Source organism: Sarcophilus harrisii, chromosome 4 (assembly GCF_902635505.1).
Source record: "Sarcophilus harrisii chromosome 4, mSarHar1.11, whole genome shotgun sequence".
Taxonomy (NCBI): Eukaryota; Metazoa; Chordata; class Mammalia; order Dasyuromorphia; family Dasyuridae; genus Sarcophilus; species Sarcophilus harrisii.
Genome location: NC_045429.1, coordinates 118,739,939 through 118,759,433, shown reverse-complemented (window position 1 = coordinate 118,759,433; position 19,495 = coordinate 118,739,939).

The following is a 19,495-nucleotide window of genomic DNA, read 5'->3' as shown; positions in this document are numbered from 1 at the left end:
AAAAATCCTCTTTGAGCTCCTCCAAGAAAATTTTTGGGCTTGAGGCCAATTTGTATTTTTCTTTGAGGCTTTACATATAGTTACTTTGGCATTGTTGTCCTCTTCTGAGTTTGTGTTTGGAATTTCCCTGTCACCATAGTAGTGGTCAGGTCTTTTTGTTTTTTGCTCATTTTTAAAAGTTGAACTCTGCTCCTGGGACACAGGGGTCAATTGTCTTAAGCTTGTTGCACTGGGATCCAGGTAATGGATAGAATATATGGTGGACAAGGGACCTTTTTCCCACCCCTGTCCCCCACAAATACTAAATACCTCAAAATCTTGGTAAGGAAAACCTTTAGAAGCATGCTACAGCAAGACTTGGAACTAAACCTATGGTCAAATCTTTTTTTGTTTGTTTTTTGTCATTGTTTATTTATTTTGAGTGCTCTTTAAAGAAAAAGAATAGAATTCTAGATTCTCACCACCACCACTACCCCTTCCCCATCCACTGAGAAGTCAAACAATATGATATAAATATATATGAAATCATTCAAAATCTATTTTAGCCATATAAGATATAGAACATAAGAAGATGAAACTTCAATTTGCATTCATCATTCATCAGTTTTCTCTCTGGAGGTAGATAGCATTTTTTTAATCAAGGGTCTTATGGAATTGTTTTGGATCATTATATTAATCAGAGATACTGGAATGATTGGATCAATTCATCATTATACCAATAGTGCATTAATATACTTATTTCACCTCATTCCTGCTAGCATTTTTTTCATTTCTGATAGATGTAAAATAGTACCTAAGAGTTTTTTTAATTTATCTTTCTCTAATCAGTGGTGATTTAGAGTATTTTTTTTCAGATGACTATAGACAGCTTTAATTTATTTTCTGAGAATAGCTTGTTCATAATTTTTGAAATTTATCAACTAGAAAATAGCTTCTTTTTTTAAAAAAACAAAAGATTCAGATTCCTATATATTTGAGAAATTATTTTTCTGGTTACCAGAAAAAGAGAAAGTTTTAAAAATATATATATTATTTTATGGTCTCTGGTCCCTGGTATATAACAGAGTATTGGATTCTGATTTCTAATCCATTCTGTTATTTACTTCTGATTTATAGACAAGCTCATCCCATTCCCATTGACAGTCATGATTACTAACTGTATATTTCCCCATTTTTTCCTATTTTCTTTTATCCTGTTCTTCCTCAAAATTCTGCTTTGCTCCTGATTACTGCCTCTCTTAATCTGTTTTCCCTTTTATCTTTCCCTCTCCCCCCTGCCCAATGTTTCTTATTCCTTTCCCCTCTTATTTCCTGATTGGATAAGTAGATTTCTATATCCAAGTTTGTGTATATATAATCTTCCCTCTTTGAACCAATTCTAATAAGAGTGAAGTTCAAGTATTTCCTACCATAATACTCCACCCCCATTTTTTCTTTCAATTCTTCACTTATTCTTTTAATACCCCCAGATAATTCTATAAGATTATAAGTTACAGATTTATTGATCTATTTCTGTAGCGGGAATTTTCATGTTTGGAGCTCTAAACCAAAGAAATCACAGGTCTGGACCACAAAAAGCTGACATTACTTCAGGGAAATCTACTAGAATTCAGAAAGACAGTAATTTAGAACAGAATGCCCCCAAAAAGAAAATTTACTAAAACTCCAAAATATTTCCCTACTCTGCCCTTCACCCAAGAGATGTATATGAATCAAAATAAATAAAGTCAACTCAAAAGAAATTGCCTCTCTAACTGGACTACTAGTACAAGACTGAACAAATAATTCCCATTTCTCCTATCTTAGCTTTATGATAAGAACTATATGTACTTGAGCTGGGATCAAAGGAGAAATATTCACACATCAAAAAATGTGTATTTGAAGGAAATGAGAGCAAGGACATTTTAAATACAAGACTATAATGTCCTTTGAAGTCATATCTATACTGACCAAATACTGTATCCCAAACTATTTACACAATCAAAGCCTCAGATTCACAATTAATCTAGCTTTGTCTTCTTGGTGGATTTGCAATGAGACAAATGAAAATTGTTTTTAATAGATAAAGCAATATGAGAAAAAATTGTATTTTGGGAATTTTGCATGAGAGAAAGCTTTAACTCTAAATTGTTTGTGAGATTTGATGAGTAAAAAAACCCAACCTCTATCATCTTGTATGTGCTACATTTTTAGAAATCAAAATTTTATGAATGTGACAAGCAGATGGTCACAACCAAGTCAATCTGCCAGGTGTTTTAATGAGTCTTAGCCCCAAATCTAGCATTGCATTATGGGACTAGAACATAATTCCAAGAGTTACCTAGGATACCTCCAGGTTGGCATCTTTATTAAATAACAGCCTTTGGCATGTGAGAATGCCTCAGGTGAAACACTTGAAAAGCTGCGTGAATATTATCATGACAAAGAGACCAACCAACTGGGGGTATATTCCATATTTCCCACCCCCCTCCATTGCTTTGTTAGACAAGAAAGATGACTTCTTTTTAAAAGAATTATCTTGGAAATCTTTGCTCTGATTCATAGCTAAATCCAAGGTTTTATACCTAAAATAGATGTTGTTTATAATGATTCATCCAGGTTACCTTCAAAATTGCCCAGATGATTTCTTTATGTAACTAGATGAGTAAATCTTCCCCTCCCCCTTGTTCTTAAAGGGATAATGAGCTGCTATCATTCAGTAGTCCTCTTTCACTGATTACTGCTTATTAAGCTTCAGCATGAGGCAAAGTCTGTGTTTCTACCCAGCCTTTTTTTTTTTTTTAAATCTCCTAATGTGTGTGCACACCATGCATATTATGATACGAAAATGCTCATTTTCTCTGCCTGGCCAAATCACCAAGAGAACCCTTGGATGTGCTCAAAGGCAGGCAACCTTACAGCAATTTATATTGACTGGGAGACAGGACTTGATTCATGGGGAGTTTCTAAACAGGGAACAGCATCTGTAGAAGCAGTTGGGTGGTTTTTTGAAGTATGAGAGAAACATAATCCTTAATACAATATTCAATTCAACTCAACTCAACAAATATAAAAATTAGGCATATATCACTCATTGTGCAAGGTTCAGAGACTACAAGGAAAGGAAAAACAGTCCTTGCCTTCAACAAGCTTATTAGAAGTCAATCTTAGAAAGCCAGGATAGAATACTGTGCTTTCATATATCTGCTAGAACTATAAATAAAAGGCATTTACTTCCATTTGTCTCACAAAAAACTTACTACCTTACTCTATATTTAGACCACATATATCTTGAGTCCAGAACTCATTCTAATCCTAGGCCAGTAGAATTTTAACAGAAGTCGATTTTATTATTATATAATAATTAATATATTATTATGTATTTCAATAAATAATTTATTTATATTAAATAGAAATATTTATGATTATCAATAATAATTTATAATTATACAATGATTTACAAATTGATTTGTAAATGATTGTATAAAATACAAATGATTGTATTTGGGTCAAATACAATGGTCAAAACTATTTTCAAAATAACATTAAGACAATATTTGACTATTTAAGTAGTCAAAATAGATATCTATGTGATGCTGGATCTTCTTCACATATCTCAACCAAAATAAGAAATCACAACAGATTGAATACAGAAGCATGAATAAGAATCTAGCTGCCTTTCAATGAAGCCAGACATTAAAGAGATTTGCAAAAACATGTAAAATAACACCACTCTTCTCAAAAATTTTTTGTATTGAAAAATATAGTCATTTTTCATTAAATATGTTATTTACACTCATATAAATGGTTGTTATTGTTATTTTTAAATGAATTACTAGCTAAATCCTTTTAAATTTTTTATCAGTTTTAATTTCTAATGTGGTATATTTGATAGATATGATTCAAAAGCTCTTTGGAGTCTTCAGTTTTTAAGAGCACTTTCAGAAGCATAGTGGATAGAGAAACTATTTTGGAGGCAAAATTACCTTGGAAGATGTCTTACCTCTTATACTTCCTGAGTGTGAGATCCTGAGCCAGTCCCTTAAATTCTAAGTATCCCAGATGGCTCTCTAGAAATGTTAAGTTGCAGAATCAAGATCTATTTTGGTTATGATTTGTATTTCTTAAACCCAACTTCATACTACAATAATGAATCAAAGGTCTGGTCTCCCCAAGAAATTTATAAAGCATTTTCCTCAAACATGACAACCTATGAGGTAGGCAGTGTTGTGATTATAAAACTGCACCCTTTTTTTAGATAAAGAAAGTGAGACTTAAAAAGTCCCACAATCAAGAAACAGGTGAAGCTAGAATTAAATCCAGGTGTTCTGACAATACATTACTTTGCTCTCCAGCAGCCATATTCTGGGGATTCCTATTCTGATACCTTCTGCTTTTAAATTCTACCCCCTAGGCTCATTTTCTTCATTTATAAAATTAGGAGTTTTGATCAAATGACCCCCAAGGTCCTAGGTATATTATTACGATCTTTCCTTTAAATGTTCAGAAGTGAGAGAAAAGACAATCTCTAGATTGTTCTCGTTCTAGTTTCTGGGACCCCTAAGGAATAATTTTAAAATATTGGAGACAGCATGACAATTAAAGGAAACATGAGAATTACTGGAAGAGAACATACATTCTGATTCTTGAAGTATAGGTTTCCCCAGGATATTAAATCAATATTTCCCCATCCAACCTGGCTTTATGTAGGGATTAGGGCTGCTCAAATGATGAGCAGAAAACACTGGAAATGTTTAATCAATATGGCAGAGCACATAAATTCAAAGTACCTATTTAATGGAATTATTTCATCTGATCATTTTCATTCTCTCATGGAAAAGTACTCATGGAAAATTGTCTATACCAACTTTTTCCTTCACATGAGGAGAGGAGAGTTCATCATCATTTGGATCTGACCGATTTTTTCTTCCCGAATCTAACAATCTTGGAGATGGAGGTTAAGACTGTTTTTACTCATTCAGAGTCTCAGAGATTTTTTGGTGGGCTAGGCTATGTTTCCAAATTTCCTTCCTCCCCTAGTTTTTCTTGAAGAAATTTACAGAAATGTTTGAGGCTAACCCCTCTTCAATGAAACTAAGCTGACCCATTAAAAATATATCTCAATTTGTGCAAATTCTTCATGAAGATACTATGAATTCTGGAGCTTTTGAAAGAACACTTGAAGGAGAGGAACAGAAAAACTTGATCAGCGCATAGAACTCTTTGCCTAAATTTGGACTAGCATGCATTCAGCTGCAGTAGACATTTTGTTGATGTCTTGCCAGTTAGTCTTACTAATATTCCAAAATTCATTTCCAACTAGGATGATTTTGGTATGAGAAAGGCAGGCCACAAATATTTTCTTTGTAACTAAGAAAGCCTCTTTTCCTGGCAGTGTTCTTTTCCACCCCACAGATGGTTGGATCTATATACTATTGGAGTTCTATTTTCTGTATATTCTATGTAGTTTACATACATATTATACATGTACAATGGTATATATGATTTATTATTTAGACATTATAGTTTGGGAGACCCTTATTTTAGTTATGTTATAGTAGTGATATACCCAACATTTTTTTTGCAATACCTACTTAATTCAAAGGAAAGAATTCACATCCAAAATAAATTCTAAAAGTAATATTAATACTTATTACTGGGAAACAAACTGTAATTTTCATATTTGGTAAAGTTCACAATTGACAAATCGAATCTTTTATACTCAGAAATCATTGTGCTCTGAAGAATCACTTCTAACTTCCTAAAACTGCAATACAGCTTACTAGTCCTCTTGTTATTGAATGGAAAGTTCTCAATTAAGAATTCTGATTTGTGTCAGTAATAAACTCTCATCAAGGACTCTGATAAATACCTCAAAGTTTTTTTTTGCAAGCATCCAAAATATCTACTTTAAACCTGTTTCTAATTTTTGGATTTACAGTTTCCAGGGTATACAACAGAAAGACCTCTAGTTTTGCAGTCTGAGGACTTGGGTTCAAAAATGATTTTACTATTTATTACTCCTTTGATCTTAGGAAAAACACTTTATCTCTCTGAACTTCAAGTTCTTTCTCTACAAAATGAGAAGCTTAGAGTAGAAAAGTCTCTGAAGCTTCTTCTAGTTTTAAATCTATGATATATAAATGGAGAGACCCCAACCTTCCCAGTCACAAGTGTCCCCTGTGTCTAAAACCATATTCCTACTATTAATTGAAGTCTTCCAAAACCATTTCTTTCATGTACTATTTCTACTTAAGGATTTTATTTCATGGTCTGATTCAAACCCATGTTTCCAGGCCAATTTCATAATATTCCCCCTTTAAACTTTAAAAATAGGAGGGCAAGTGATTTGTCTTATTTGCTGTTCCATGAATTCAGTAGTCTTTCTCCTACCCTCAAACCAAACCCCATGCCTGAAATATACTTCCCCATCCTCTTTACCTGTTAGAAACCCTAGCTGTCTTCAAGAGGCAACTCCTATTGGTGCCACTTCCTATTGGAAACTATTCTTTATCCCTTAACTTACTTTTTGGTATTGTTACCCAAAATTGTCATGTATATTTTCATTTCTTTATATTTCTATCCCCAATAGAAAGTAAGTTCCTGGAGCATGGAATCTTTTTCACTTTATCTTTTTGTTCCTAAGTGCCTTACACATACTTGTTGGATTACAAATACTTGTTGGATTGAATTGGAGTATTCTTTGCGGTCTCTCACTCCTTAAATTCCTCATAGAATGTCACTGGAACATCTACAATGCACTTATAACATCCCTTCTTGGTATTACAGCTGTTTATATACATATATATATATATATATATATATATCTTTTCCTCCTCTTTATACTATAAGCTCTTCTAAAACAAATACTTTCCTATCTTTTTCTGTATCCCCAATAGTCAATATAAAATCTTGTGCCAGATAGATGCTTAATAAATATTTACTTAACTAAATTAGCTGAATCACATGAGTAATGACTTAAATTGTTTTACACACAAAGTTATCGTGAAAAAAATTAATCCTCCATTCTCTTGAACAGAGGAAAAGAACAAAGGCTATAATATGAAAAATATATTAATTTGAGAAATAATTTCCTACCTTTTAGTGGGATTCAGTATTGGAATGGGTTAATGAGGTTATTTTTGCAATTTCCTTTTCTAGAGATTTCATCTTATATTTTGGGGGTAGTTAAAATAGGTTCCTATTTGAAGATAGAAAGATGGACTTTCTATCTGACTCTCTAATTCAATATTCTTGCACATATATCTTTCTATGCATGAGGTATTATAGAAGAGAGAAGACAAATACCTTATTCATCAATGAGCTTTTTCCTCTAGATAAGAACACTGAAGTATAGCCAACAAACCTCAGTACTGAGTGACTTAGTGGAAAGACTGTGAGCTTTGAGGTCAGAGAACCTGGACTTAAATCCCCACTCTGATGCTTACTACTTAAGTGACCTTGGGCAAATGACTTGGTCTCCTTCCATATCCTCATCTGGAAAATGAACAGATTGGAATCAATGGCCTCTAAATCTAGATTCTATGACTTTCCTACAGGGGATGTGAATGATTCTTTTCCTAAAGAAACCCTGACTTGCAAATTGCTAAGGGAAGGGGGAGCAAGCACAACGCTGAATGGATTGTTGAGCAAATCAGGAAGTTATGAACTATCAGGACCTGTAGGGAGAGATCAAGAGAGCAGGCATAAGGCACTCTGAGTTATAAAGGAGGCCTTCCTAATGGAGGAAGTTACTCCCTTTCCATGCACGTCTCTCAAGAGGACATTGCTAATTTGCTGCTGGCAAAGGGACAAACAATACATTGCCTTTTGCCAATCAGGAAGAGCAAATAAGACCTGTCCAAAAGACCAGGCAACTTCATGTGACTGAAATGGGAAGAGAAACAATGTTTTACATTTTTTTCTTCCTTGCAAAAAGTTCGTCCTAACCTCTTGAGAGATTGAGGATAGGAAAGGAGGAAAGAGCTGAAAGACTGTTGTCAATGGCAGATCTTTGTTCCCAGAAGAGAGATAAAAAGGGGGATTTCCTAATGTTCTTTTTTAGGGCCAAGGGCCTTAGGCAGCATCTATATAAGTGACTCTCAATCTTGTTGAAATTATGATACCCAAGTTTTATTTCTTTTTCTTTCATAATCCTTAAAGTAAAATGAAAACAAATTGATATAGAGCTCTATTTATTTATTTCATGATGCTCTGGAGTTTATTGCCAAACTCAATTTGGGGAATTATTTACATAATTACGTAGATTTGGATGAAAATGAAAAAACTCAGTAAAAAAAAATTAATCCCCTAAGAACATATATCAAACAGTTTTTCAAAGCTCTAGAGTTTAATTAAAGTTTTCATCGAGAATCTTCCACCTAGAACTGGATAGGACTTAAAAGGTCATGTACTCCTAAGCCTTCATTTTATAGAAGAGAAAACTGAACATTTGAGATATTAAGTAATTTGCTTAAGATCATTCAGTTAGCAATGGTAGAATTCACACGCAGGTCCTTTGATTCAAACTGTTGTCCTTTTTTATGATACCCTGTTGTCCCACTTCTCTTCAGTTTTATATAGATATTGCATTATTAAGCTACCAAGGACAACTGATTCAACCTGAGCACTTGTACTAATGCTAGTGAAGAACAAAAGTTCTTTTCATAAGGTTCCCATGCTGTACCAAGGATCTGGATACTCAGTTTCTAACTGAGGTCTACTACAGAACTTATCAAATATTTCCCATCCCTGTCCAAATTTTCTTATCTGCAAGATTGAGAATATTTCAACCTATTTCCACTCTAAAGTATTATAGGTGATAAGTACTAATTAGTTAGTGCTTATTTGTAGCAAAGACCCTTAGTAAGTAGAATATGAAATGAATTCATATCACATGAAATAAATCCATATCATAAAAGATGTGAAAAAAGCCAATATATTGAATTATTGGACTGAATTCTGAAAATGAAAATAGGGAGAGTAAGAATAAAATTAGATACTGTCTGAAATACTTCCATAGCTGACTAGAGAGTAGTAAAGCAGATATAAATAACTGGATGTATTTTTAGCCAAAATCTTAGTCTATATTTTTCCTTTTCAAAGTGGGATTGCTTAGTAAGGCAATGATTTGAAGAGTCATGAACTGATTGCATGAGATTGAGCATAAGAACTATTTGTAGTATGTAGAATACAAGAATTCTCCAATTCTCCAATCTCATATCTCAAAATATGACCCAACCTCTCCACTCATACAATTATACTAGTTTTGTTAGTACTCCTCTGAATTTCTTTCTCCACCATGAGCTCATACAAGAACTTTCCTGATCTCTCTATTCTCAACTCTCTGGTTTAAAAAATACAAAGTAAGAATACACCATTACCTCAAAATGTGTTCACAAATTCTACTGATTTAAGAGATCAGATAAAGATTAGGAAAAACTCTACTTTATTAGCATCAATGGTATATACTATAGCATCTTTGTGAGGTTTCTTTACTTCTTGAACAAATGAGTGAACCTTCACTAGTTCACTAGTATCAAGGTGTTGTGATTACTAAAGAAATAATCACTTCTCCAGGGTGCTAGAAAATGGACATTTTATAAACAGGCCATAGCAATAAAGATTATGTATATAAATGGAATCACAAGCTAGCTTCTTGTGTTGGAACTGGCCAATCAGAAAAAAAAAATGGTAGGATCTCTGAGTCTATTACAGTTTCCTCTTAAACTGGCAAGAGTGTTTCACTCATTAAATTGGATTTTCCACTTATAAAATGAGGGTGATCATGCTAGCCTAGTGAATGATGGTATCACCAATGTCATATTGAAGCCCAATGCTATCTATTGTTTGGCTTAATTGATCAATATGGTGCTCAATGTTAGTTAATCAACAGCCATTTATTAAATGCTTTCAAGGTTCTAGGTACTGTGCTAAACTCTCAGGCTCTTGTAAGCAAAAAATGCTTCTTTTTTTACCCAGATCTATGGTTTTATATAGAGATCCCTCAGAAAGATTTACTCCATCAAATTAGCTTTTCACATGTTCTGCAATATGGAGTCTTGGAGATTTATTTATCTGTGTATAGAGATTTTGAATGACTTGTACATAGTCATTGTCAGGATGTACCAACACTGGCATTTGAATCAAGGACTTCCTAGCTTCCTGATTCGAGGCTAGTTTTTTTCTGTTGTACATCATGCTAACTTCTAGGAAACATATGGAAAATATAATTTGCTCTTTGTTAACAACAAAATAAATAGCATCTATGCCTCTGAAATGGAGAATTTCCCATTGGATAGTGAGACTGCTTAGATTTTTATCTCTGAATATGCTCTGAAAAGTATTTGAATGTATTATAGCATGTATATTATACATAGTGATAAAATATGTCATAGATATATACATGATATATATGTGTGTTTATATATACATACATATACATACATATATATTATTTATTGAAAGAGAGAGACAGAGAGAGAGAGAGGGAGAGAGAGAAAGAGAAAGAGAGAGAGAGAGAGAGAGAGAGAGAGAGAGAGACAGAGAGAGAGAGAGAGAAAGAGAGAGAGGATTATAAAAGTTAAAAGTAGAAGGGAACCTAGACCCTGGTATATCCTTTAGGGTAGTCATCTTTTGTTATTCTCATTTCATGGGTGAGGCAAAAATGTTCCTAACATGTTTAATCTATATTCTCAATTTCCATAAGTATGAGTTGTATTGTAATTTTCTCACAGTTCCATTAACCTGCAGCGAATCAGCTATTTATATATCAAAATTGGAGTCAGTAAAACTTGAGTTCAAATCCCATCTTAGATATTTATTAGCTGAAAAACTGGAAACTGAATGGATGTCCATCAGTTGGAGAATGGCTGAATAAATTGTGGTATATGAATATTATGGAACATTACTGTTCTGTAAGAAATGACCAACAGGATGATTTCAGAAAGGCCTGGAGAGACTTACACAAACTGATGCTGAGTGAAATGAGCAGGACCAGGAGATCATTATATACTTCAACAACAATACTATATGATGACCAGTTCTGATGGACCTGGCCATCCTCAGCAACGAGATCAACTAAATCATTTCCAATGGAGCAGTAAGGAACTGAACCAACTATGCCCAGAAAAAGAACTCTGGGAGATGACTAAAAACCATTACATTGAATTCCCAATCCCTATATTTATGCCCACCTGCATTTTGGATTTCCTTCACAAGCTAATTGTACAATATTTCTGAGTGTGATTCTTTTTGTACAGCAAAATAACGTTTTGGTCATGTATACTTATTGTGTATCTAATTTATATTTTAATGTATTTAACATCTACTGGTCATCCTGCCATCTGGGGAGGGTGGGGAGTAAGAGTGAAAAATTGGAACAAGAGGTTTGTATATTGTTTTTTATTTATATTTTATTTGAGTTATATGCATGGATAACTTTACAGCGTTAACAATTGGTTTGCAATTGTTAACGCTGTAAAGTTACCCATGCATATATCCTGTAAATAAAAGGCTATTAAATAAAAAAATAATAATAATGATAATTGAAAAATTGGAACAAGAGGTTTAGCAATTGTTAATGCTGTAAAGTTACCCATGCATATATCCTGTAAATAAAATGCTATTAAATTTAAAAAAAAAAAAAAAGAGGCTTTCTGGTAGAGTGGTCAAAAAAAAGATGTGTCAGCCCACTAGCATAGTTTAGAGAATTTGGTCAATTTCTTCAAATTATTTCTTTTACTTTTGAGGACCTTCAAAATCTTTAATTCAATATTATTTTAAACATATCTTCAGTTTGTATGTATTTTGTATAAATATATAAATAAACGTGAATATTTACATATTGAATATAAATACATAAATATATATTTATGTGTAAAAAAAAGATATTTATTAGCTGGATGACTATGAGCAAAGTCACTAAACCTGTTTATGCCTGTTTTCTCTTTTTTTTGAGTGTTTTTATTTTTTCTTCACTTTTAAAAGCTTTTTATTTTCAAAACATATGCATAGATAATTTTCAACAGTCAGCTTTGCAAAATCTTGCATTCCAAAATTTTTTCCCCTCCTTTCCCCCACCCTAAATGGCAAGGAATCCAATATGTATAAATACATATATGCCTCAGTTTTCTCATCTATAAAATTAAGGTTTGTATTTGATGGCTTCCATGTCCTGTTACAGGTTTTATATATATACATACATAAATCCATGATCCCACGAATATAAGAATGGAAAGCTAGTTGGATAAAGGACAGAGCGCCTGACCTGGAAATGGGAAAACTCATCTTCAGTTCCCATCCAGTCTCATACATTGTGACCCAAGATAAGTCATTTAATCCTATTTGCCTCAGTTTCCTCATCTGTAAAATGAGCTGGAGAAGGAAATGGCCAACCACTTCAGTATCTTTGCATCTCTCTCCCAGACCTCGGCCTTGCTTCTAGCCCAGGCATCATTCGATTCAGGAAAGCAGTCACTATATACATTCTACTGACCACTTCTTTTGCAGGTCCTGAATACTCCACTTCTTCTTCACTCACAACTACTGAAGGCTCAGAAAAAAGTTTCTCCTATCAAAGTCCTCAGGGCTGTCAAATGATTCAATTTTTTAAAAAATGAATATGACTTTTCCCATAGAAACTGCATTAAAGATGTTATTACTGTCTGCTTTTGCTTCTCAATAGCAAGGACTATGGGACCTTTCCATCTGATTTTTAGCTAAAACTTCTCTCTTATCTCTGCATTAGAATATGGAGAAATGTCTCCAATTTTCTATTTGTATTCCAACTTAGAGCACAGTACTTTGCACGTAGTAAATGCTTAATAAATACTAATTCATTCATTCATTCCTATTGTTGCCAGCATGAACAAATAGATTGACAGCACAGTGTTAAGCCCATTTGTACAGCAGCTTGTTGTCTGGGTCATGGCTCCCTTAAAAGCCAGGATATACAAGAGGGAAAGGAGCCAAGTTGAGTCAGCAGAAAAGAGGGATGAGCCAGCAACAGCCTTCATCCCAGGTTCTTTTTGGCCATCTGTGGTGATGTCATCCTTGGTGTCCTGTGCTGGCAGATCCCAGTTCTGGGACTGGGGGTCACAGGGCACTGCAACACTTCCCAGAACATAATCTCACTCAGCAGCTCCACACTGGAGGGAGACTCCCCTGCTCTGTGATCACAAAGATAACAGGAACATCCAAAGCCATGGCCTTGAAGGGTAGCTTTACCTATTTGAATAAAACATGTACTGAAACATTTTGAAAACCTATCTAGTGAATAAAAATTTTAGCCAAGCTCCAGGAGGTAGAAGAGCTGGCTTATATTAAGTCATAGAGAGGTGCCCTCCACTGATTCTCACAGTGGGGGGGAAGGTCAGACTATGAGGAGAACAGGCATGTGTTGTGAATTTTGAGGATGAAATGGGTTTCAGTTTGAATTTTTTTGATGGATGAGAATTGGCACAAGGTCTTTTCCTCTTCTCCCCTTAAACTAAGAAAGAGCTGGCTTGAACTGAGAATACATAGGTTAAACAATAAAAGTCTGCCAATAATCACAGGGTTCCATGATTGGCTGAGAGTGACACTGTCTTTACAAATAAGGCAAATTCACATTCTTCCAAGTGCACAAGTGGGCCAGTCCCAAATCAAGGGGCGGTAGTCTGGGAAGAGTATTCTCTTTATTGGATCAACCAAGGAAGAAGATGTTTTGAAATCCCAGAGGGAAACTGCATAGACTCAGTATTCAACCCAGAACCTTAGATAATTTAGGATAGAATTACCCAGTCTATTATGCCTATTGTCTTTTTACCTTGCTCTTGTGTCTTATTAACTTGAAAACTGAAAATGGCACTGTTGAGAAAAAATATAAAGGTTAAAAAGAAATCTTTATTTGTGGTATGATTTTTAATTCTTTTATATATGTAACCACTCCAAACACTTTGTATTCTATTTAATTTAATTGTAAATAAACACACGTTTTGATTATGTATAGTATCAAATTTAAATATTGCTGGTTGTATGTATACACACATGTATATGTACATATATGTTCTACAGATCACACATATACACACTTGTGCTATATCTATATGTTTTCGGAGAAGGTGTTGACCTGCATTTATAGATAAAGAACTCTCATCCAGGAGTTCTCAATACCAAACAATAAAATCACAGGTCTGTTCCCTGGCCACATAGCTATGTATGTATGTACATATACATGGATATATACATATATAAATGTGTGTATTAATCTACTTGCTTTGTTGATTTAAATTCTGTCTTAAATCTTCAAATTCATACTTTTATCTAATGGGTGAACATTGTTTTTGGGAGATTTCCATGTTCCAAGAAACCTCATATAACTCTTAAATCTAGAATTTTCTCACAAAACTTCTAAATCATACTATTACTAAAATATCAGATCACTTGTTTAAATTTTCTTTTTGGAGCTTCTTCTGTTAATTGTTTTTTGTCTGTTAAGTTTTTCTTGGGCTTTATTTCAGTTTGTTTATATGATTTTATTTTTTTTTTTCTGTGAGTGACTAACACATAGCAAGTACTTAATGCTTGTTGGTTGAATGGCACAAGGAAAGACTGGCCAAGAAAAACTGGAAGCAGGTATTTATGGATCCCTCCTAATGGACCTTTGAAGTCAGAGACCCAAACTAGCTTGGAGACATGAAGATCAAAGGCACTTCAGACCATAAATTAGAATATGGTAAGAAAATATCTCTGAGAAAATGATTTCCTGGGATAATGAAGTCTTCAACTGGGCTTAGACCTAAGGCAGTTCTAGATGAAGGAAAATGAGGGCTCTAGGACCTCCTGGCCTTGTTATACTACATCTAGTAATGCACTCACTTCTTGGAACCATAATTTAAGAAGGCCATTAATAAATTGTAGAGAGACTAGAGTAAGAGGAGGGTTCCTTTTGTCCAATATAGCCAGGTGGATTTAAGATGATACCATCCAAGATGTGATGTAAAAATTGATAATGTTTAGCAAAAACTTAGAGAAATGATAGTGGTCTTTGAAATATTTCATGAAGAAAAATAATTAGATGATTTCTGCTTATCCCAAAGGGAGACTTTAAAAAAAACAATAAAGTTCATTCCTTCACAGTGAAGTTGTCCCATAGGGGAGAATAAGGAGCAAAGGATATAACTTTCAGAAAAGTATTTTAATTTGACAATTAGTCAAATTATTTAAGTGTGTGATGTGCTGCCTTAGGAGGTTAATGTCCTCCTTACTTGAGATGTTCAAGGGCAGGTCAGATGGTCATGTGGATATGTTGTAGAGTTGTTTCTCAAAGAGATGTGAGCTGGAATAAATAAGTTCAGACTTTTTGAAGTCAATTATCAGAATCTCAGTTTACTTATTTGTAAAATGGAAAGAAAAATGATATAGCCTAATCTCACAGAGTTGTAAGGATCAAATGAAGCCATTTATGTGAGTTTACTTTGGAATGGGAAAATCCTATAATAATGATACCTAATACTATTAAAAACAACAATCCATGATACAATTTTTTTAAACTAAGTTATCCAAGTTGTGTGATATGCAAAGCATCCCAAAAATCTTAGGGCAGTGAAATCTTATCTGGACCCTTTTTTCGTGATTACTACCTTTCCTCACAGGCATTTATTAAACTTTATTGAAGGTCAACTTGCATCAAGATTTGAGATGCTCAAAATTTCTTTAAGGTCTTTATAATTTTAGCTCCTTGGGGTTTGATAATTACATTTTTGAGCACTGGTTACAGAGTAGAGGAAAGGTTGAAGTTATAAGACACTGAAGTCTCTTCCTGCTGAGTTGTTTTTTGCATAAGGTAGTTGGGTCCATCATGGACACCATTAAAGGAGATTGTTTTTCTGAAACACGAAGAAGACATCATTATAAAGCTATTTCCTTGAAAAAAAGAGTATTATGTCATGGTTCTTGAAGAGGTTCATTTACCAGTTCAAGGACCATATCCTCCTCCTCCTCCTCCTCCACCTCTTCCTCTTCCTCCTCCTCCTTTTCCTTGACTTCCTCCTTCTCTGCCTTCTTACTATAGCATAATGCTTTAAGGCTTAAAAAATTCTTTATATATAGTATTACATTTGAGCTTCACAACAACTCTGTGAAGTATATGTTATTATTACCTTCATTTTATAAAGGAGAAAATCAATATAAAATATATAAATCAAATAGGTATTAAATATCTGAAAAAGAAATTGAAAACTTAGGTCTTCCTGACTCAAGAGTCTTCCATGAAACTCTCCTTGAAATGATCTTCAGATCTTAAAATAACATTTTATTATATTTCTCTTACACTCTGATCTTGTTGGGAAAGGGATTGGGTCAGTTTAAATTATAGTTATAAATCCTGTCTCTTATTAAATTGACATTTTTATTTGTTAATCATCCAATAAACATTTATTAAACACCTATGATATGCCAGACCCTATGCTAAGCCCTAGAGATACAAAGAAAAAAAAAATGAAACCATCTCTTCCCTAAGAGTTTACATTCACATTCTAATGAAGGACTCTCTCTCTTCTCTCTCTCCATATATATATACACACATACACACACAAAGAATACACACACACACACACACATATTCATTTTGTTTGTATATTCATAATATATGAATATACAAACAAAATGAATCCAAAGTAATTTGGAGAGAGAAAGCAACTAGAAATTTGGGGATCAAGAAAAACTATATGTTAAAGTTGGCATTTTTATCTCATTTTTGATAGAAAGCAGGGATTATAAGAAATGGAAGTCAGAATGGAAAACATTCTATATATGGGAAGTAGTCTTTGACTGAAGGCTGAGTCACTCAGGAAATGTGTTTTATTTAATTTTTGCATTTGCTCAAGTATCTAGAATATGGGTAATAGGTGCTTAATTCTGCATTGGGCATTTACAAACCACTATTGAAGTGACTTTTCAGAAAAAATAATATTCAATTCATTAGTTAAAAAAAAAAAAGCTGATGGACCACTGCTTTAAGGCAAGAACAGTTCCAAGAATTAAAAGCAAGCACTTTGAGGACTGATCTTGCCATTAAAGTTCATTTCTTTACAATGAAGTTGGAAAGCACAGTGTTGCCAAATGAAGGTTTAATCAATTCAGAACAGAAGCCAGTTCCTTCTCACTAATTCTGAGTTCTTGAAAACCCCCTTAAAAGTTCAATGCCCTGTTTTCATCATATTACCTTCTTTTTGCTGGTTCAGTCCTGTAGAATATTCATTAGGATCACAAAGTTTTGAACTAATTGTGACTCATACATATGGGAAAACAATGTATGTGCCTTTGCTTTCTTGTAGGAGCAGAAACTCAAATGTAGATACCAAATAAAGCAAGTAAAAGTTAAAGACCTCAAGGAACCAGATAAATGATAAAGAGACTTTTTAAAGATGTCTTCTTTATGAATAGATCTCTACATGAAGACATTTGTTTAATAATAAAACTTTACATTTGGACAGAGCTTTTATCTTAGTTGTTAGCAGTCAGTCTAGTGTCCTTCTCTTTCCATGAAGTGAAGAAGAATACAAACACACTTCTGAAATTACCCATTCTGCTTTCTCTCTCATTAGAGATCAACCTATTATTATTAACTTTCATGGAAAGCATTCAGTTATAGTTGGGTTCTCTTATGTAACCAGTATTACAGAATAAGAAAAACTTTAAAAAATTCTTGTTTGAGGACATAATTTAATTTTGAAAGCACAGATTTGCTCAGATTTACTTCTTGAGAATCAGACATCAAAAATGAAAAATAACCTACAGTATAACTTTTTACTGTCTTAAAAAAATCATCTTTTTTCTGATTCTTAGGTAACATAATTTCTGGAAAGACAGTGCTAAACCATTCCTTTTACTTATTTTTTTTTCTTTTTAAATCATTATGACTGCAAAAGTTATGTGCTTGAGAATTTGCTGTATGCTATTACGAGAAAAGAGAGAGTAAACCAGTGGGTTAAGGGGGTGGCAAAGCACTAACCATAACTAAATGCAAAGGGGCAGTTATGGGATTAGAATGCAGAGGAGTCCCCCATGCTAGGGTCCTACTAAGGTCCCGCCAAATGGTTAGACCCTAAGTTACAGTAAAAGATGAATACCAAGAATCCTTTGGGTAAATAGTTTGGCAGAGAATGGGCACTAAGTTCAGTTTAATTTAATAAAAGTCATGCCTACTGGGGCAGCTAGGTAGAGCAATAGATAGAGCACCAGTCCTGAAGTCAGGAGGACCCAAGTTCAAATCTGGCCTCAGACAGTTCTATGGGCAGGACATTTTTCTAGTTACAAAAATTAAAAACAATTCCTGTCTTTACATTGTAAAAAAAGGATATAATATGAGTACAAATAATACAAAGAAAATTGAGGAGGAAAATAGCAAGAACAATTGGAGAGATAAAGAAAAAAAAAGTGTCATAGACAGGTGTGACTTGATTGTGATTTGAAATTAAAGACAAGTTGTATATAATCAATTTGCAGTTTCATGTACAATCATCTTTTTTATTATACTATGTTAAAGTAATGCTTGTTTTATTCCATAAATTAAAAATAAAATTAATTAGTTAATTAAAGACTGAGGTATAAAGATGAGAGCATGCTGGGAAAGGAGAGGTGGAGGATAGAGAGATATGGAGTCAAAAGATGAGATCTTGGTTTTAGCAAATAAGTGGTAGCCCAACTTTCAAGCCTATGTAAAGACAAGAAGGAATATGTCTATTTTATGTCTTTGTTCTGAAACTTTGTCTCAACTGGGCTGGAAGTGCCGAGGTTATTGGTGGAACTAATCCCACCTCTGATTGGCATAGGATCTTTGACATTCTTCCTTTCAACCTGAACCATTTTTTTCCTATTTTCAGCCAACCTAGTGATCCCATGCCCACCATATTTATGCCAAATTTAGAACAATCATTTAGCTTATCCCATTCCTGAGTTCAAAAGGTTCAATAATCTCAGCCTTTCTGGTAGCTTAAATCATAGGTATACATCACCATGACCAGCAACTGCTTATGTTTTAGTCAATAAGACCCAATTTCAAGACCCATCCCTGATATGCTGCCTTTGTAATTCTTGCAAATCATTTGATGGCCTAGACAATTCTCTTAAGATTATAAATTGTATTGGTAGAGGGAGTTTCCTCCCTGGGAAAATCCTATGTACAAAGTCAAAAGTCTGGATCAAACAAACTTAATCCTAGGAAACATGCCATCAAGTTCCTGTCCTTGGGAAATCCCAAGTTTGGGAAACTACCTTGTGGCCCTCACAACATAAAACTATATCCATCTCTTACTATTTACTGCGTACATTCAGTTTTGCCATCACCATTATTACTACAAATGAAAATAACATCCTTAAATTAACCTTCCTGTATATTCTAGAGATGAGCAATACCACAACTGTAAGGTAATTGTGCCTTTAGTGGTGCATTCTCTCTTGCTGCTACATCAAATTGCTAATTAAGGGTAGATCAGGGAGACCACTAAAATATTAAAAATTAGCATGTTTTATG